Source organism: Pteropus medius, unplaced genomic scaffold, assembly GCF_902729225.1.
Source record: "Pteropus medius unplaced genomic scaffold, Ma_sr-lr_union100, whole genome shotgun sequence".
Taxonomy (NCBI): Eukaryota; Metazoa; Chordata; class Mammalia; order Chiroptera; family Pteropodidae; genus Pteropus; species Pteropus medius.
In genome coordinates this window covers 22,761,930-22,784,903 of record NW_024340849.1, presented here as the reverse complement: position 1 = coordinate 22,784,903, position 22,974 = coordinate 22,761,930, and positions in this window count along the sequence as shown.

Genomic DNA, 22,974 nt, shown 5'->3' with positions numbered 1-22,974 from the left:
TCACCAATCTCAGTTGATAAGTATTTGTTAAATCGCTCAGTCAACTTTAGGATTTAAGAGTGAAGATGATCCAGGAAAAGACTACTCGGATCTCAGACTTACAGAGAAAGCAAATGTGATGTGAGTAGGGAGACATGTGATATGATGTCCTAGAATTCCTTGGAACAGAGTTTAATGAAAAGCTCTCTTTTAAGTGGCCATGCTAGTGGGATTTTTAAAGTTGATTAGTTGACAAGACTACTTAGCATATTAGAACATGGGATACTCTAAAGTTAAAGATTAAACAGAATTTTTTCTCTTACTGTCTCTTAATTGCTTTCTGCCGCTTGCTTGAAACAGCAGTCTTCTTATCCTACTCTAATGAGGCTTGACCGCTGGCATGGAATATTCAATGCCATTTTTCAAATTTGATTCGTGGAAAAATAAAAATCTCCTTTTCTATAACTTTCCTGGTCAACACGAGGAATTCGGAGACACTGGCCCAGAGGGGAACTTTTCATTAGAAACTCAGACTCCCTGGGAGTTTCATGCTTTAAGAGTTGATGAGAATCTCATTGCACAGTTTAGCATTAAAGTCAATAGGGACTTATTCTGCTATTCCTTTAATGGGTAATCTCATTTTAAATGTGACTTGCAGGGGAAGGACAATATTTAATCTAAAGGAGTTATTTTCATACTCTAGCAAGTTGGGAAGTGTTGAAGGGACTATTTCAGGTGCAGGGGGTATATTATGTCATAACAATATGAGTTGCTTCCTGAACAGGTAATCCTAGAGCCCATTATATTTATGATTTTAATTTAAAATTATTATTATTAACAAATATTAACAAATATTCATTCAGCATTGTATATGAGTCAGGAACTATTTAAGGCACTGAAGATGCAATAGGAGCACAATAGATTAAGTCCATCCATTCATGAAGCTTTTAATCTAATATAGAGATAACCAATAAATGAAAAAGCTAATACTCAAACAAGAAAAATGCTTTAATGATGTGTTAGCAATGGAGAGGATCTGGAGTACTACTATTTTATATTTCATCAAATGAGATTGCCATAATCATAATTATTTTTTCTTCAGATCTCTGAAAGCAGATAAACTGAGAATAAAGATATTCATCAAATCAACATTCAATAAATATTTATTGAGCTTTTCCTACATAGCAGGTATTGCTGAAATCAACACTTTCTATCGAGCTGTGCTTCAATGATTTTAAGTCCTCAATGACTTTGGGAACCAATTATCCTGGCAACCTGTGGAAGAGATATGAGACTCTCCCTTTCTTTTTCTCATGCTGGTCTCCTATATTTTTATTTCCTCTTTTTTTTTTGTTGTTGTTGTTGTTACTTTTATCTCACAATCACTAGGCTATAATCTTGTTACTGACTGTCCTTTGGCTGAAGATTTTATATTTTGACTTTCTATACATATGTCTCTATTTCCTCTAGAGTTTTAAATTTATCACAAGGACAGTGTTCTTCCCATAATTAGAGGGATCATCTTGATTGAAAATATCCTTCTAATTTCTTGTTCCCTAACATGACTCCAAGCTGGCTAGTTGTTTTGCCTGGGTTATTTGAGGATGTTTAATGTTCTGGTTTGAGTTCTTTTCATACTCTGGTCTGGGAAAGCTTATACAGATGTCTTCGACCACGTAGGATTTGCTTGACCATATATTTTGTAAAAAAGTATCATGAAGGATTCATTCATAAGGGATTTATTCCTTCACCAAATATTTATTGCTTATTGCTATATGCTAGAAATTGATCAAGGTACTTGGGATGCAGCACTAAAACAAGCTAACAAAATGACCAACCAACCAAGTCCCTGTCCTCATAGAGTTAACTGATTTGCTGGTGAAATTTGTGATGCGTGAAAGCTTTTGCTTAGTTTTAGAAGTTTTGTGTGTGTGTTTTTTTAAATTTATTTGCTTGCTTACTCATTTCATTGCATATTTCTTTTTTAAATTTTTTAAAATTTATTTTAATTAGTTTTAAGTCTTATAAGATTTCCAGAAAATTCCGAGAACAGTATGTAACAAATAGGAAAGACATTTCCCATAGCTTTGGTCAAAACCTATTTGCTATTCAGAACAAAACTGAAATATTTATGATGATATTTAAAAAAGTCCATTCAGTCCCCTTTCCAGACTAATGGCAAAGTTAAAAAAACTAGTGGCTTCTGGTTCATGCATTAAACTGTCTGCCTATGTGGATTTAAACTTATATTGATATGTGTATGTATACAAATGTGCTTATGCTTTTGTCTTTGTTCCCTATTAGGTGTGTAGGCATTTACTATTCTGAAAGCTGAAAGAAAACTCTCATGCTTTAAGAGTTGATTAAGAGTTTCATAATTGTCTCCCAAATTTAGTTAATGTAAGCTCAGGTTCAGAGTCTTGTAAGTATTGTTAGTAACCCTGCTATAAGATGTGCCTATATATATATATGAAAACATATACATATATGTTTTCAACTCATATATATTCCATATTTCAAATTTATTCAACTACATAATTAAGGTGCCTATTATAAAGTAATTAAGTTGATATAGATGATAAACAAGGACTTTTTTTTCATAAATGAGATGTCTATGATTAGAAATTTGGCATTCACTTGTGCCCCATCATTTCAGCATTATCTGGTTACAAATATTTGAAGGAGTGAGTAAAAGAGAGGACTATAAAACTGATTTATGATTGCCAGTTACCAAAAGTATACATTCAAATGCTAAATCAGTGATGGCCAACACACAGCTACCTAGATTAGCTTTATAGGTTCCTCAGTTTTAAAGCATTTTACCTTAGTTTCCTTTGACAAATTATAATAACAGAGCCAATCTGATACACAAGTAGAGTGAGAGGCTCCTTAAGGGAGAAATTTCCAAAGCACATGGATGACTGAGGCCTCATAGAAACATCTTCTCTGGTGGATGAATAAAAATGAAAGTTCTTTTTAATAAAACTAAAGTCTCTCTTTTCACTATTAGAAATGAGTACAAAACAAGTCCTTCTTCCACAAGGGATAATAGAGTGACTAACATTCACTGTGAGGTGTCAGGGAAACAAACCAGAGCTGTTCTCAACAGTATATTTTGATGTTTGTGAAAAAGTCAGCAATAAATACATGAGAGTCAGCAAAATTTGAAAAAAAAAAGTTTCCTAAAAGAGAAGAATTAGAGCACAAATAACTTCTGCACTAGTGTTTTACTGCTGGCTGGTCTGATTGCCTAGATCATGATCCCTTCATGAGCAGGACAGAGGACCTAGCTGGAACTGGCGGTGGTCAAAGGGCTAAGAGGAGAAATCTATGGCACTTACCAGTCAGGAAACGGGAATATGAGCGCTTTCCATCAGGTGACATTAGATTGGCTGTGAGATTCCTAAATGCACAGTGTCACACTTACAGGGATTTATTTATAAAACTAATGGTCCCTCTACTTCTGTTCATAGCATAGATAGATCAACTTAGATAATATACACTGAGTCCTTTATAAATGAAGATCAACTGGGTTTTCTTTAACTTAATATAAAAATAACATGTTAATTTTAGAAATTATTTTAAAAGCAAAATAGTAAAGAAACAAAATAAACAGCTCTCTGTGCACATCAAGAACCTAAATATATACCGTGTGTAAGCCTCTGAGTGTGAGGTGATTTGTTGTATAGCTGACCAGTACATATGTCCAGTCAATTGGTCTGAAACCATTTCCAAGTTCTCTAGATGCTGGTGAGGTGAAAGAAGACCAAAATGTTTTACTATAGCCAAACAAGATAAATGTGAGAGCAAGAGAGGGTCTCTCCCAGTGGAATAAGGTTTATAATAGAAAAACAATGTTAAGTCACACTTTTTGTGAACTGGGAAGTCTAAATTCTTCATACCAACAAGTTAATTACAGATTGGAATTAATGCTCTAAAATAAATACAAAGTTGGTATAATAGAAAAATTGGGGCAGACCAATTATATAAAATTATGGTGTACTGATCTTCAAGGTTAGCTGGTCCTCACAACTTGGTTGTGTTAGAAGGCAACAAATCAATGCAGTGAACTGGAGTTGGAACTATGGGAAGGAAGCTAAGAGCCCCGTGAAGCCCAAAGTAGTGATGGAGAAAACATAGTAAGTTAGCAGAGATAGCTGGTTAGGAGAGAGAAGAGTTTTGAACTCAGAAAAAAATCAGAGGTGGAATGAAGAAGAGACTTAATTTTAGAAAACCTATACAGTTAGTTTGGTTCCTGATAGATTTATGATTGTATTTCTGAATCTTGATATTTACTCTGGGTGGCTCAGGGAGCTTTCTGTCTCATTACAAATGGCACCAATTTGTTCCAAGGGCCTGTATACATGAGTGGATCTGTGTGAGTTTCTTCAAATTCCTATCTAACTCAAGATTGCCGTAATTTTACTTTGGCCTCATCCCCGGACTGTATGCCATTTCTAGGAGACACTATGCTTAGAAGATTCTCCTTAATTCAGTCCATATTTTCTCACTCAGCAGACTGGAAATGCCCACCTCCATTTACTAGTACTATCCATCCCTTAATTACAGGAGAACTAATTGCCACTTCTCTGTGGTGTACAGGCTTCCTCTCCTCAAAGCAGCCAAATAGCTAGGTCAACATGAGAAATTTGACTCCGTAACTGAACTATTCTTTTAATTAGGGGTGGAGTAAGAAAGAAGAAAAAGACAGAGAGAGATTGCACAGAGTGCCTATGAAGTATAAGCAAGTCCTGTGGATTCATTTATGTATCTAAATTTTGCCAACTTTAGGCTCCTAACAAGCTCTCTTCCTTCAACTCAGCACTTTAAAAGGATTTGCAAAGAGGTTCCCTGAGGTGAAATTGAACCTGAGAGTAAACAGTGGAATGTGCTTGTTTTCCCACTTGAATATTCTGAAGACATATATTTAACCTATACTTTTAATCTATAAAGTATTCTTAACAATATTTCATTACTTATATAAATTGATACAAGAATTTGGAATTTAATACTGATACTGGCCTTGCTAAATTACAAAAACATTAAGATATACATCACACGAGGCATACGGTATATGACTAGGGCGACAATATTTCAGATAAATTATGCCCTAAACCTTTCATTTACTACTTCTTCTTCTTCTTCTTCTTCCTCCTCCTCCTCCTCCTCCTTCTCCTTCTCCTTCTTCTTCTTCTTATTATTATTTGCTTATTATTATTAATTATCTGAATATTTCTGTTAAAAAAAAAAAGGCCTGGATTACAAAACCAAATGCATGATCCAAAGAAAAGACTGATAAACTAGACTTCATTAAAATTAAAAATTTCTGTTCTGTGAAAGATATTGCCAAGAGAATTAAAAGACAAGCCATAGACTGGGAGAAAATATTTACAAAAGATATATCTAATAAAGGGTGCCTTTATCTGACAACTTTTGTATATTTGGATCACAAATATCCAAATACTCAAAGAAGCCTTAGAACTCAACAATAAATAAACAGACAACCTGATTAAGAAATGGTCCAATGACCTTAATATCTCACCATTGAGATATACAGATGGCAAATAAGCATATGAAAAGATGCTCCCCAACATGTCATTGAGGAAATGCAAATTTTAAAAAAAGAAAGCTAAAACAATGAGATATCACTACACACCTATCAGAATTGCCAAAATCCAAAACACAACATTAAATGTGGCGAGGATGTGGAGCAACAGGAACTCTCATTTGTTGCTAGTGGGGATGCAAAATGGTACAGCCACTTCGAAAGACAGTAACAGTTTCTTACAAAACTAAGAGATATTCTTCCGTTAGGATCCAGCAATTATGCTCCTTGGTATTTACACAAAGGTGTTGAAAACTTATGTCCACACAAAAGTCACACAGATGTTTATAGTGCACGTTTGTAAACACACAGATGTTTATAGCAGTTTTATTCGTAAGTGCCAAAACTTGGAAACAACCAAGATGTCCTTCAGTTGGTGAATGAATAAATAAACTGTGGCACATTCAGACAATAAAATATTACTTAGTGCTAAAAAGACATGAGTTATCAACTTATAAAAAGACATGGAAAAAACTTAGATGAATATTACTAAGTGAAAGAAGCCAATATGAATAAGTAACATACTGTATGATTTCAACCATATGACATTCTGGAAAAGGCAAAACGATAGGCATAGTCAAAAGATCAGTGGTTGACAGGAGGTAGGGAATTAGGGGAAGGATGAATAGATGGAGCACAGAGAAATTCTAGGCCAGTAAAAATACTCTGCATGACACTATAATGGTAGATACATGCCATTATACATATGTACAAACCAAAAGAAGGCACAATGCTATAGTGAGCCCTAATGTAAACTATGGGCTTTGGGTGATCATGATGTGTCAGTGTAGGTTCATGTACCATGCTGGTTGTAGATGTTGATAATGGGGGAGGCTGTGCATGTGTGAGGGTAGGGGGTACATATTGATTTTCTCATGATGATAGGACATGGTAAGCTGAATGTAGCAAAAAATTTCATATCTTGTTAACTTGCATATGTTACATCTGGAAGTCAGGAGATAAACCCCATAAAAATTTAAGGATCTGCCACCTTGGTGAAACTTTTAGAAATCATTCCTCTGTGGTCTGTTGGGATAGTCCCTTTAAAAGAAAAGAAAGATTGTAGCAACTTGCAGCCACAACTAATAAAAAAGTGTCAATTTTTGCAAGAGATTTTAGGATTTCAGAGGCCACATTTGACACATTTGGTTGTTTCACTTCATTATTTATTGAGAAGTCCCTAAACTATCAACTTTGAGTAAGATCTGGAGAAAAATAAGCCTTTAACCTGGTCTGGAATGTAATTCAAACAGATCAGCCACTTGGTTCTTAAGATGCCATAGTAGATGAATGAGTTGTATGCAGGCTCTGAAAAGCCCTGATAAGAGAGTCACAGTGCAGGCTCCCACAGGTTTGGAGCAAAGCTATGCTGTCCTCTTGGAGAACTGCTATTCTTTAGAGAAGCTGTTCTCAAACTTTTTGGCCTCGGGAACCTTTACACTCTTAAAATTTACTGAAAAATCCAAATAGCTTTTGTTTATGTGGATGTATCTTTTGATACTACATTAGAAACTAAAATTGAGAAAAATTTAAAACATTTATTTAATAATTTATTTAAAATAACAATACACCTATTATATAATAACATATATGATATATTTTTATTAAATGTTTACTGGTTTCTCAAAAATCTGGTAGACAAAATAACTCTTCCAGTCTTATTTCCTCAGGATATAGGAAAAACAAAAACAAAAACAAAAAACCTCTTTCTCTCTTGTTTCTCTTTTCCCCTCACACATTATCACACTCACAACAGTCCTGACACAACATTTTTCCCTATGCCATGCAATTCTCTGTGACATCAGCTAGGTATCCTACAATTCAATTCAATTCTAACATAACAGGAGTTAGTTCAGACCCCACAGGTTAAGGGCTTAGTTCCAGGAGATGGGCCCCCACTTCAGAAGACAATTGCCAAGTAGTAGGTCTCCAAGTTACCCATAACTTCTGTGTGATTTGGCTACAAACTGGAAGTTCCCATGACTGCCCTCTTGGATTTGATTATTTGGTAGAACACCTCACAGACTCAGGAAAATACTTACTTATGATTACTATTTTATTAATTAATGAAGGATATTATAAAGTTTACACATGAATAGTCAGATGAAGAGATATATAAGGCAAGATCTGGGAGTGCAAGCTTCTGTCTCTATGTTGTGGAGTTAGAGTGCATCACTATCCTGATTCACCAACTTGGAAGTTTGCCAAACAGTATACATTTGGGATTTTTATGGTGCCTTCATCATGGATGCATGATCAGTAATTAGCCATTTCCATTCCTTTTCCCCTCTCTGAAGAATGAAGGAGGGTTGAAAATTTCAAGCTTGATTCTTTTTGGTGACCAGCCCTCATCCAGAAGCCCACCCAGAATCATCTTATTAGAACAAAATACCTCCTATCACCCAGAAAATTACAAGGGACTTAAGGAGCTCTCTGTCGGGAACCCAGGTCAAAGACCAAATATTAGAACAAAAGATATTCGTGTGTTCTTATTACTTAGGAAATCACAAGAGTTTTAGAAGCTCTGTGCAGGAAACTTGTCAAAGACTAAATGTTAGAACAAAAGATACTCCTAGCAACTGTATTTGCAAGAGTTTTAGGGGCCTTGTTTCAGGAAATGCAGAGGTTATATATAGCTAGCTAACTATCTTATTTAACATTCAGCAACCTTTGTGCTGGTTCATTTGGCTTCTGAAAAAGAGACCAAACTGAAAAGAAGGTAAATTATTTATGGATTAAAACATGGATGATCCCTAACAAGACCAATGTGGAGACTACTACTGGATGCTCTATTTATCGGCATATCTAGGTAGACCAGCTCGTCATCTGCTGCCAGAAGTTATACTGAAAACTATCTGTTAGGAATTATGGATTTGGGTGTGATTTGTCCTCATTTGGATTGCCCTTATTTTGGATGTGGATTTGCACTGACTTTCCAATGTACACCTGCTGGCATGAAGAACTACCTGGATGCATTATTCACTACCATAATATTCCACATTATGTTGCTTCTGATCAAGAAACTTATTGGGCAAAAAAAAAAAAGTGTAAGAATGAGCTTATGCTAAAGCAATTCACTGGCTTTACCATCACTGAGAAAAAACTGGACTGATATATACACTGGACTGCCCTTTTGAAGAATCAGTTAGAAAGCCAATTAGAAGAGGCTTTGCAATATATGATGCTTTTTCTCATAACCAAAGTACAATGAAAGAGGAAAAAAAGAGTAGAAATGTGATGAATACCTCTTAGTATTACATACAATAAGCCATTCACAAAATGTTTGTTTATTAACAATTTGACTTTAGGAACTTCAGGTTTAGAGGTCTTCATATCCAAAAAGGAATCCTTCTTTAGCAGACAATAAAATATATATATATATATATTTTTAATTGGAAGTTCAGATTGCCACTTAGCTATTTTTGGCTCTTCATGATAGTGAACCATCAGATATAGAAGGGACAATTCTTCTATGCCCCCTATGTTTGTTAGGGCAATTAATTTTGACTATTATAGAGAAACCGACGTACTGGTATGTAATGGAGGTAAGAAGGGATATGCACAGGACACATAGAATACTCTGAAGTTCTTCCTAGTACTGTCATATCCATCAGTAAAATTCAATGGAGTAATATAGAAACCCATATATACATATGGCAACCAAATATTCTGGTTTGCCTGAGACTATCTTTATTTATACATTTTATACCAGCATAATTAGTAGTATAATAATATTATACTCTCATACTCAAAAGTGTCTCAGATGAAAATATAAAGTATATGGTGATGTTAACCATCAACTCAGATTCTTCAGGATTGGTGATGGGTTGCCCTCCACCAAAAACCTCCTGACAAACTAGGTGCTGAAGGCAAGAGGAATATTGAATGAGCAGTGGAAAGAATAAGTTAAATATACCAACCTAGCTTTGTGGCCAGCTGTAGAAATGAGAACTTTAGAACCTACCCATTTTCTTGTCTTGTCCTCTATTACCTCTTTCCCCCTGCCACCGCTTCTCTCTCTCTCTTGCTCTCTCTCTCATATATACCTATCTATCTAATCAATATAGATACATATACATAGATATATATCTCCATCTATATCTATATAAAGAATATGAGATATATACATACAGTATATCTACATATCTAGATAATATATAATTTAGATATATATATCTAGATAATATCTATTTATTATATATATTATATATATAGCTATCTGTGTATATATGCATGTATAATTTATTTTTTCCTATCATTTTTATAAGGCATAGTGACTATAATCAACTATAACTTAACGCAAACTTTATTGTCTATAAAGGTAGAATTGAAATTAATTCTAATTCCTGGGAGAAAAAGTAAATGGGACTTGGGCCATTCTACTTGTAGAAGATAAGTGCATTTTCATTTGTTTGAGGAAGATTTGCATTCTATCAAGAAGCAGGTTCTAGCTGCTATTGTTCATTATTGGAAAATTAAGTATAGGAAGAAGTGTAAGGGAACTTCTTAAATATATAGATCCCTTGGCACACCTCACACTAGAGTTAATAGGTCTGGCAATAGGGTCTGTGATTTTCTATATTTAACCATCATCACATAAGAAATGGGAGGATAAGTAGCTCCCAGGTTACCATTTGGGGAACACTGTCAGAAGAATAAAGTGAATCTCGGCAGGGCTGCAGTCAAGTTCAGAATTCCCTATTCAGTGGAAAGCCAAACTTGAAGAGGTATTTTAGGAATCCACCAACAGTGCTGAGAATATAAAAGGAGAGTATCATTAGGGTTAATGTCTGCACATCATGCGTCTTTCCTCCTGTGGCATGTGACTCCCTGGGCTGACCGAGAAGACATTTGCACAGAGGCTTTGATGACCTGTCTTAGAGGCTAGATGCTTGGGCTAAACAAATCTCAGGCTATACATTTTTCTCCCAGCCCAAGTCATTCTTTCTCTTTGATCAGTAGCATGAGGGCAGTCCCATCAAGATTTTAAGTTTTTGCTACAAGGGTGGACCAGATCAAACCAGCTATGCTTCACCATTCAAGCTTTTTTTTAATTCAAGTTTGGTGTATAACTGAGGCTCCAGGAAATAGCAGATACTTTTAATTTGCTTTTGCACTTCTCTGCTGCCTACTGGAACAGTCTTTAGTGAAAAAAGATTCAGGAATCATAGGGAAAGAAAATGAAATATCTGTACAAGTGGCTGGGTGAAACTGTCATTTTGACTCAAGCAACCTATCAAACATTTAAAGGGAGAATATTTATTATTTAGCCACTGTTACCACTTCATGCCATGTCTTTCCTGGTTGAAATGCAGTAAGGTTGGAAAGGAAGGAGTCTCAGATTGATGTAGATTGCTTTGGCTAATGTTTGTTTCAATTTTTTTTCCAGTTTAATTGAGATAAAATTGACAAATAACATTGTATTAGTCTAAAGTGTACAACATAATGATTTGACATATGTATACACTGAAAAATGATTACCATAATAAGTTTAGTTAACATCCATCACCTTACATAGTTACACATTATTTTTTTTTGTGATGGGAAATTTTAAGATCTACTCTCTTTGCAACTTTTAAATACATAATAAAATTTGAACTATAGTCACCTTGCTGTTCCTTACATCCCTAGAACTCATTTATCTTTACAACTGGGTGTTGATACTTTTGGACCACCTTCGCCCATTTCCCCGCCCGACTCCCACCAAGTCAGTGAGTTTAATGATTGCACCAAGTGATTCTAGATATTAACAAGATGAAAAAGCTCAGTGATCAAAACTTTACACAGATTTTGAACAACAGGTGGTAAATTTTTCATCCAAAGGCTACTTAGCCTTCTTTCACCATGTAATAGGAAACTCAGTGATGAGAAAAAGGATAACAATTATTTTTGCTCTTAAATAAATTCTCCCTAATAAGATAAGAAAATGTAGAATCACAGAGCCATAGATTCCCAGATTATCAGAACTAGAAGAAACATTTGCTCCAACTTTCATTTTATGGGTGGAAAAATGAGGCCTGGAGAAAAATATGTCACTTGTTCCAAATAAAACAGCTAGTTAGATTAAAAAAGAAAGAGAAATAATACAATTTTTGATAACTAACTTGGTATTTCATCCTCTTTCTAAGAATTTTTTTCAGGAGAACATCATATGGTAGCTTAAGTAAAGATTCTGTGCCTTGATGAAGATAGTGATTCCATAGCAACTTGACTGGCACTGAAGCTTCAGGAAGATATGAGATAGGTATATATGGAAATAGAAATATATGATCTTTCTTTTCTTCTTCCAGTTATTGACAAATCAAATTAATTTAGCGAAACTTAATTTAAACAAAGATAATTATTATAATGGCAATGCTTTTTTTTTTTTTTTTTTACTCATTTTAACAAAGAATTTGCTATTCATTTTATTCTGTGGCCCGGCACATAAAAATATGCATAAATGACATGAAAACTGTGATGAATAAGGAGGAAGAGAGGAGACATATAAGTAACGTGATTTTGCTCGAACAGCTAAACTTTCCACAAAGGAATTCAACTTCCTTAAAAAATTTAATCTAATACAAGTCCTAGACATGGGCTTGAATGAAATTGGAATATCCTGGCATGCTTTAAATTATACTCCCAAATGCTCTACTGGAATGTGATGTTTCTACTGTTTATTGTTCAGTGGTATGAGGGATGAGACATAAAGAGTATCTGTATCACTCAACACTTAGTTAAAAATAGCTAAGGAGAAAGAATAAGTTGATTTGAACGTGGCTATGAGAACTTAACTAGAATTAAAATCAGATCCTAGGTAGGGGACTAGTGAGGGCTGAAGGTAGAGGGAGACAGAGCATAGAGTTTAGAATCCTGAGACAAAAAAATAAGGACAGTAAATTATACCAAAGTTTATTTAATAGTATAGGTTCTATAAAATCCAAGAATTAGTATTATAAAGAATAGTTCTCTTGACAAAGCAGAGTTAAATATTAACTTATTAAGAAAAGCATATTTGAACACCCCCTCAAAAACACTGGGGGGAAAAGGCCCGAAACATTCCTAGATATCCAATGGGCCAAAGATGACATTACAAGAGAAAATTTTCATAAATATTTAAGATAATGATAGTGAAAAATAATTTCCTACTATTCATTTTTCTTTTTAAAAACAGCTTTATCATTGTCTAATCAAACAGAGCATCATTTAGTCTAGGGCTAATTATACTTCCCACTACTGAAGCAAGACCCTTATGGGTTTTCTACACAACATCCTTATGAAACATAAAGATTTCCATTATGGCTTGTGGAAACAGGCTTTACTCCCCTACCTTGTGTCAGCACTGGGCACTCTTATCTCCCTGGTCCTGGGCAGTTTCCTTACACAATTCACTGAACAGCTCTCTGCCCTAACTTGATGGATGCTCCCTTGTAGACTTCCAGAGGTCTCTCTCTGAAGATCTCTTTTTTCTGGTGTGCTGTGTTCTCCTTAGATTCTCAGCTGTCTCCTCTCCTCAGGGAATCTACTGGGCTTGTCCTGGATTCCACCTCCTCCTGCTGTGGTCCAGAAACTCTCTTAAGGCAGTAAGCTGGGGCAATCATAGGGTTTACCTCATTTTGTTTTCCATTTCACAGGGATCAGTGCCCTTTATTGCTATACAGTGTCCTGAAACTATTATTTCATATATATTTGCTCATTTGGGGAGTGGGTAAACACAATTCCTGTTACATTACTTCAAATCAGTCAGAAGCAAAAGTCCACTTTCCATTAGTTTTAACTAAGTAAAGAATGAATTACCAGCTAGATACAAAATTCTGTATAATATGCTGCTGATTCAAAACAATTTTAAGATAAATTTGAAGAGCTTACTCTCTTGTAGGGAATATAAACCATGATGGTTAAAAATTGTAATAAATGGGCAGAAAAGGATAAGCACCCAATCAATGGGAGAAAGGGCTATGAAAGTTTGGGTCTGGTGGCAGTGATAGATTGCTCTCAGCTCATGGCATTAAGAAAAGTTTAATAGAAGAAAACACTTCTGAGTTGGATGGAAACTGTAAGATAACTAGGAGGATGTAGTAGCTGTAATTACAAAGACAGACTGGTGTAAAGCCAAGAAGAATGTTGATTGGAAGACAAAAGAGCCAGATGACAGCAAATTCTATAAAACATTTATGAAAAAAGTAATAAATTTTTTAAACAAACTCTTTCAGAAAATACAGGTGAAGAGAACTCTTTCCAATTTGTTTTATGAAGTGATCATAACCCTGATACCAAAATCCGACAAAGACATTGCAACACAAGAATATTATAAACAAATATCTGTCATGAATATTGACAAAAAAATCTTCTAAACAGCATTAACAAATTGAATCTAGCAGCATTTAAAAAGAATACTTCTCTCCCGGTGTTATATACCCCAGAAATGAAAGATTTATTCAACCTTTTCAATCAATTAATCTAATTCACTGCATTAACACAATAAAAGAGAAAAAACTGTATTAGTATCTCAAAAGATCTAGAAAAATCAGTTGACAAAATTCAACACACATTCATGATGAAAATCCTCAGCAAACTAGGGGATTAACTGAATCTGATAAACAACATCTAAAATGCATTTCATTCCAAGGAATGAAAACTGAACACTTTTCCCATATGAAAGGGAACAAGGAAAATACGAATGGTCGCTAAGCACATAGGCATGTGCTCAATGCTATTTCTTATCTGGGAAATATAAATTAGAGTCAAAATGAAGTATCATCACACATCCACTAGAATAGCCAAAATTATAAAGAAACAAAAACCCAAATTTACTGAAGATAAGTAGAAACTGGAATTCTACCATGGGTAGAGTTGGGTCTCTCTCAGTGGCAAAACCATTTTGGTAAAGAGTTTGCTAGTTTTTTAAAATGTTATAATTACTCTATGAACCAGCAATTCCATTTTCATGTATTTACTAGTGAGAATTAAAAATGTATGCTTAGGACACAGACAGTTTAGTGGTTACTAGAGGGAAGGGGGGAGGAGGCAGTAGATAAGGGTAAAGGGGGTCAAATATAAGACAAAGGAAGGAAATTTAACTTCGGGTGTTGAACACACAATGCAATATACATATGACATATTATTAAATGTATACTTGAAACCTATACAATTTTATTAACCAATGCCACCCCAATATATTTAATTTAAAAAATGTATGCTTACACAAATATTTGCTCTCAGACGTTCAGTGGCTTCAATTATAATAACCCCAAACTGAAAAATACTACAATGTCCATCGATAGGGGCATGGATCAAGAAATTACAGTATATTCATAGAAGAGAATAATACTCAGCAATAAAAATAAATAGCCTACTTATAAACCAAACACCACGAATAAATATGCTGAGAGAAAGAAGCTGGACACATAAAGGATACATTCTCTAATAACCCATTTGCATGAAATTTAGAAGAGGCAAAACTACTTTACTTTGATATATTTCAGAACAGTGATTGGTAGAGATACTGGGAAGGAAATAAAGAAACTTTCTGAAGTGACAGAAATGTTAGATATCTTGATAACAGTGGATTATACAGGTATATGCATTTTTCAAAATGCATTGAACTTTACAGTTAAGATCTATGCATCTTATTTTTGTAAAGTACACTTCAATTAAAAGAAAATGGAAAGGATGATACATTTTCATGAGAATGGTAACAAACATGATATATTCCCAAGAAAGTGAAGAAGAAGTTCCATATTCAACAGAAGTTGGATAGTACTCTCAGAAATAAATGTAAGAATAGCAGATTTTGTTTATAGAAATCTGTGAACCAAGGAGATTTACATTATGATGCCCAAAAAAATAAGACTCAGAGATGTTTTCTGAACATTAAGTATCATATTAAAGCAGTGTTTTTAGGTAAGTATGTGCAAGTTACAAGGACGTGTGTAGAGATTAGAATTAGTTTGGTATAAAGGAGTCTCTGCTCTATAAAACTACAGTACCTGGCTGCCTGTAAGAGAAAAGCCAGGCTGTTTGACAACTACAAGTTGCAAAGCTGAGGGCCAAGGGAACAGTGCAATGAACGAGCATCATGAAACATAAACAAGTCCAAGCACATTTCTTTAAGTGAATGGAGAACTCTATTCATTCTTGGAATCTGAGAAAATGATGGGTAAAGGACTAAAGCCAGGAAGTATTCACACAGAAGCAGCCAGTCTATATCTTAACAGCATAAGCATTGAATTAGCCTGAAGGCACAGAGTCAACACCCAATTACTGAGGAAAGTGCAAAGAGAAGAGACATTGCAGTGCTCTGAATTTAAATGCCTAATAAATAGAGATGCCCTTGCCTTTTGTAAGGATGCAATTAAGAACCTTCAGTTCCAGTAACCACATGCTCTGGAATTAAAATGTTGTGCTCTTTTTCTTACAGATGGTAGATGTTCCAGCACAAGTTTCATTCTAGTACATTTTAAAAAGAGATTCAGTTTACCATTCAATCTACAGATAGGTATTGAGCATGTTTCTATAAAGTTAATCCTATGTGTATACAGGGGTCAGAGAGTTGATTTAAAAAAATAATAATAATCAAAATTTTTCCTCCATGAAAATACAGAACTTATATTTTGGTTGAGGTGACAACTAATACTCATAATGTGTTTTTTAAAAAGCCAAAAAACCAAAAAACAGAACTTACACATCCAAATGAATTTGTCTTTATAACAATCTGTTGAAAGCTGCATGCCTATTTCATTATTGGACACCTTTAATAATTGTGCTCAGAACCAATGACATGTGACTTTACTAAATATTCTGAAGAATGATAAATCTTGCTCTTTGAAGGTGTACTTAAATTTTTTAAAGAAATAGTTGAAAGTTCCTTCAAAATAGATATTTCAAATAAAGAGCGTGGAATGCAAGATAATCCCACCATGGTTTAAAAAGAAAAAAAGGAAAAGAGAAGGTGTTGACAGAAACCAGTTTCCCTGTATGGAATGCGCTCTGGCTCTGAAGAGAAATTCATTTAAAAAAAAAAATTAAGAACTGCGCTATCAAATGTCTGGATGTTTCCACACACCCAGCTGTTTAGTGTTATGCAACTCCTTCAACCCGTTGATTGAACAGTGAATGTTACTCTTTACATCTGCCTGTTTGCTGCTGTGTAAACACTACCGCTAGCTTTGTTATCATCACTGCTGCAATCTGACCACCTAAACAACTATTCTCACACAGTTCATTAATGTTTTATACTTTTCCAAGGATTATTTATCTTCCGTGTCCTACAATCTTATGAGGTGAGTGTGTCAGGTATGACTTGACCCACCTTCCAAATGAGACACTGCCAGTGCCTTGATCTTGCTCACTGACAGCTTGTGCGGGAAAGAGAGTAACTTGGTGGATGTTTGTGCTGCGATGCAGAATTCCTGCTTTCCTGCTGATTCCCATATTGTTCCCTAGGGCTGTCTTCAAGAGAGGATCATCTCTGTGTCCTTTTCTGCACTTGTACTCAAAATATTGTTCTCCATCTGTTAAAGTTTCATTCCATCTTTTTCAAGATCTAATTTTTCTCTTTGCATGAGAGAGAGAGCTAGACATAAAGACTATTTTCACCATATCTCCTAGAGGCAGGTGAACCATTTGAACTTTTCAATCTCTTGTTTCATATCGTAATCTCTTTTTAAATCCCTTCTCGTTTTGCCGCATAATTACAAAATATTGTTCTTTTTGACATAGGTATCTAAGTGAACTGGTACCCAGTTTTTTGTTCTTCTTATGGGGAGAATTCACTATTGGAGGATGAAGGACAAAGAACAGCTAGATTATGTACTGGAGTTAGTTCTATTGAGTAAAAGCACTATTCTCTTCTGAGGCATACGAAGATTTCTTCAAGTGAAATCATACATTAGTCAAAGACACTATACCAGTAGCCTCCTGTTAATCCAGTAATAGACAGAAGTCACAGAACATCCAAGTTATTTGCTCTAAGATCTGGTGGAAAAGAACATGCATAATTAGAAATATAAATCAAGTCCTTCTGTCATATTGCACCATTTTCTCACTGATTTTTTCCTATAAGCCTGAGTTCTTATTTTTTTCATAGATTTGTTATAAAAATCAATTTTTTTTCATGTAAACCACAGCTTTAAAATTTAATTTTGCTGAACCTGATACATCCATTTAGTATATATTCAATTTAGTTTCCTAGGTTATTTTTAGTTAACCATTGTAGTTTTATTTTAATGTTTCTTTTCTTTTCTTTCTTTTTATTTTTTATTTTTGCCTAAATTTGCACTTAAACTTTCACAAAAGGGTATCCTGTACATCATATAAGCTCTTTAAAAAGCAGCATGGCAAAGCTTATTGAGACAATGATGGGATTTAGTTCTAATCCATGTCACTATCTGAATATACATATAAATTTAATTTTAAAATATAGAGAGCTTTCTAAGTAACTACTCAGTGATAAAACATAATACTTACTACCTTTACACAACAAAGATACACCTCAAGCTGGACTGTGACCTTCTAAGTCCTCAATGATTTCAAACTGCATCTGTTGGTCGGAGCTTAAGGGAATAAAATTATTTCAAATAATAGTAAAATGGCTAAGAGTTCCTGAGCACTGACTATGTGCTCATGACAAGCCTGTCCTCATGACAAGCCTGTCCCTTCTTATAAAGAGGAGAGGTACTTGCCCAAGATCACTCTGTTGTTAGGTGGTGACATAGTCTATCTTTTGGGGTTACACTCTGAAATACAATGTCACATGGCCTCCCTCTTAGAAAAGAAAATGCTACCAGTACATCTGCCCAGGTTCTTATCCATTTCTAATAATTTTTCCACAAAGTTTCTATTTAACTTTAAATTTATACAGCTTTTCCCTGGTGTCAGAGTATGGATCAGAGGCAGAGAATTCTAATATAATTTTTGAATTGATTAATTCAATGCTTTCCTTATTCATTTGAGAAATATTTATTAAGTATATATTATGTTCCCAGCACATGTAGGCGAACATTTTAGAAAGGAAGATAGGTAAACAAAGAGGCACAATATAATGCAATGCAGATTGCCATAAACTGGTAAGGAACTGCACGAGGATGGAATGAACTCTGGCCCCACAGCAAGAACATAGGTGCGCAATGCCTAACTTCATTCCCTGTAGCATACTTTCCAAACTATTTCTACCTTCTTCAAGTTGGAAACACTCTCTGTTCTTTTTTTCTTTTCACTTTCCTGCAAAGATTTAGGTCCTCTACAACAAACCTTTCAATTTTTTTCTTACCATCTGACCATCTGTCTGTATCACCACCAGTTCCGTTCTGTTGTCATCGTGGGATAGTAAGATTGCGCATCTCCTCTAGGTCCTCATAGTTGTTTCTTCTGATTATTTTCCTCAGACTGGAAATATACTCAAGTATCCTATATGCTTAAAAACATATCTAATCAGCTGAGCTAAGTTACTTTTCTATATAATTCTTTCTTCTCCAGTAAGCGCTCCTACAGCAGGTCTAAGATGTCTGCTGCCATTTGCCTTTCCCATTACACTTGTAATTCAAATTATATTGCACTGAGATTCTTTTTTCATCAGTTCAAATCCAATGGATAGTTTTCAGTTACCCTTCTGTTTTACACTTCATCAACATTTGACTTTGTCCTGATTCTTTCTTCCTTACTACCCCCTTATTGCTAAATTTCAGAAAATTTCTCTTAAGCAGCATTTTCCTGAATATGTTTCTAATGGTTCCTCTGCATCCTTTAAATACCGTTGCAATTATTTCTCTACTCCAAACATTGCCTGTGCTTGATATGACCTTTCTCTTGTCTGGCTGCTGAAATTCTATGTACTATTCAAGATCTAAAGCATCATCCATTTCAGAAATCCCATTTTCTCTTAGCCAAAAGTTAACGCTTTCTTCTGTGCTTCTGTAGTACATATTTTTCATCTTCTGACTTTTGTTGTTGTTTCTTAAAGTGACATTTTTCAAAGAAGAGGAAAAGTATAGTATATACTTAGGCTCCAACAAATATTAACATTTGCTATATTTGTTTCAGATTTTTTTTTAGAAAAAAAATTATACATGTGAAAAAACCCTCCTGATTTTCCAAAGAAAGCCATTGTCCTAAAATAATTCTACCTAGAGGTAACAGACTATCTGTTCTATGTTTTGAATGCCTGTATGTATGTATGTTTACACATGTATAATAAATACACATAGACATGTATACATATACATTATATATGTATACACATTTAAATATATTATATCAATGTCCGCATTTATTTTTTTCTACAAAAGGGTGATGTACATAGTGCTTTACAACTGGTCTCTTTACTAAATATGTTTAATAATTTTATAGGTTGATATATAAGTTTACATGGCAAAATGGATCATTAATTTTAAATCTACATATGAATTCAATCACATCTAGCCATTGCTATATCATTGAACATTAAGGATTTTGTTGTTTTTGCTTGTCCTGTTCTGCTGTTACAAACATAACATAAACATTTTGTACATGTTCCTTTGCGCACTTGTGCAGACATTTCTGCATAGTGTATCTATGGTGGCCACAAAGTCTTTATATACTGATAGGAAGGAAATTATATACTCTTTTCTTAGCATAAAGTAGATTTTTTCTCACATGATCCTGCAGACACTCACTTAGGAATCATTACATAGTTCTTGATAGCTCTTTTCAGGTCAATGTTAAGATGTGGGATCTCATGCATGGAGACTCTGTAGTTGCTCTATACATGGAAGGACATTACTGAATCGTTATTAAGTATTACCCAAGGGATCTCTATATGCATTGGTCCTATTTATACTCCTACAAGAAATATATAAACGTTACCATTACTTCAAGTCATTGCCAAGAATTGGTATTGTCAGACTTTTAATTGTTTTTGCCTGATGAATAATAGAATTTAGTAGTCTCATTATTTTAATATGATTTCACTTGGTACAAGTGAGGGTTAACATGTTCTTGTATATTTATTGGCAATAATTATCATAATTATCTCTATCCTGAGAATTACCTATCCATAATCTTTGTCTACTTATATTGAGCTATCATTTACTATTGACTTCCAGAACATCTATGTAGAATCTGTACTAACACTCTGTCTTTCACATGCACTGCAAATATGTAGTATAAATATTTAATAAATGTACTTTCTCTCTGTGGTATCTCTTTTCACATTGGTTATGATCTCCTCTGTCATAAGAACTATTTTCATTTTAAGACAGTCAAATGTATCAAATATTCCTATACGATTAGGCATATTTAAGTAAACATTATAGATGCGATCATTTTGAAAATATTTGATTATTTATGATGTTATCCTATGTATTTCCTAAAGCGTTTAAGCTTATTTTTTGACACTTAGTTTTTAATATAACTAGATTTTACTTTGTTAAGGTGTAAATGTATTGATTTGGGATGGAGATAGAAGAATAGAAAGAGAGGTTATTTTATTTTTTCTTTATTTTAATATGTATTGCTATGAAGATTTGCCTTAAATAACACTAAATGTATATTAATTTCATCCTGTGACTAAAAATGAGATTAAGATACAAACATTTATTTCTAAAATCAACAATATCAAGCACATCAACAGTGTTGATTCTTGCTGCCCTGAAGAGACGAAACAAATAATTAAATACTGTACTATTGTAAGTTATACAACTGCTACAGAAAATTTTGAGGAAATATCAACTGTAATTCTAACATGGGGGAAAAAAATCACTGCAAGACATCAGATAGTCTCCTTCAAGTAGCAGTGACAATGATCATAACCCAAATGTGTAATTTTGTATCCTTCATGCCTGAAATATTAATTTTTCTAAAATTCCTATTCATTGAAGTGTGCAATGAATGTGAGTGTATGGCAAAGGCTGGGTCCAGGGCAGCATCATGCTATACCACAGATATTTGTTTTAAATCTGCCATCTCCATGGCACTAATGTCCTTAGGAACAGACACAAGACTTTGGTCATCTTTGGAAACGCCAACATTGTGAATGAAGCCATCACACAATACAAGTGTTTGATAGTTGTTTAGTTGATTAGAACTGAATCCTGTATACCTAACACTACAGAGCTCATAGAATTAGGGCAGATAATGAGCCCTCTCAGACTAAGAATTGCAAGACTCAACTCTATAAGAAGTGATCTGCTTTTATTTTTTTAAATAAATTCCTCTTAGTACTTGTTGACGTTCTTGGAATTTAAATTACCTTCTCCACTTGAATCTATACAATGCATTCTACCTTTCTGAGATACTTCTTACCCACTTGGAATCCAAATAACATCTACTGCTCCTAATCGTCTTCTTTCAGCTGAAGCATTTTTAAACATTTTCTTTATTATTGTTTAACCACAGCTACTTAACATTCTCATAATTTTCTTATCATTCAAGTTAATACAACCATTCCTGAGCATCGAATACGTGCTATGGACTATTTTGTGTAATTTACACTCATTACCACTAATCAATAATATGAAACCTGTAAGAAAGGCAAGAATATCTATAGGCCTAAGTTGAAAAAAAAAAAGTGTGACCAAGTAAGTTGAGTTTCTAATATTCTTATAAGTGGAGAAATTTGGCTGAATTGAAACATTTTGTATTTTTCACTTTGTTTGATTTTAATTATTAGTGCTCATGTCTTTCTTGGTGCTATACTCTAAATTCCTAAAGACAAAGTGCCTTACCTTATTCATTTTTTATGACCCATAGCTTCTAAAACAGTAATGTTCATATAGTAGTACTCTTAAAACAAATGATTCAATTGATTAAATGTTGTAAAAAGGTTCTTGGCATGAGGTAAGAGGATACAGTAGAAGACTCAAATTCCTTTATAAATCTGAAAATAGTGTGTGTATGCATGAGTTTTGGGAATGAGGGTGAGTGGGGGTAAGATATATAATATTTTAACATTGAGAGTCAAGATAAAATTCTATTCTAATTCTGATGCTTAGAATCATCCCTACTCAAGATTAGAACTTGGCATTACCCTTTAAGAATGAGGAATTCCTTTCCCTGTTCTGAAGGTTTATCAGATGTTACCTTTTGGTTCTCATGTCATTACGTGGCTTTAACAGAATCTCATATACTCAATTCTCCATAGAAATAAATGTCATGATATTAACCATGCATATTAATAACAACAATTAAATATTTCTCAAAATATCAGCACTTCAAAACAACACACTAAAACTCTCAAAGTGGAAAATATGCTAACTTTTAATATATATTTATATTCACAGATGCTTAATCATATTTATTTTTGATGAACCAGAGACAGTCATGTAATAGTTACGGATAGAACTGGACTTTTATGTATGTAAATTATAACATATGTGAGCTGTTGGAACTCCTATTTTCTAATATAAATTTCTCTCCTAACTACAAGCATATTC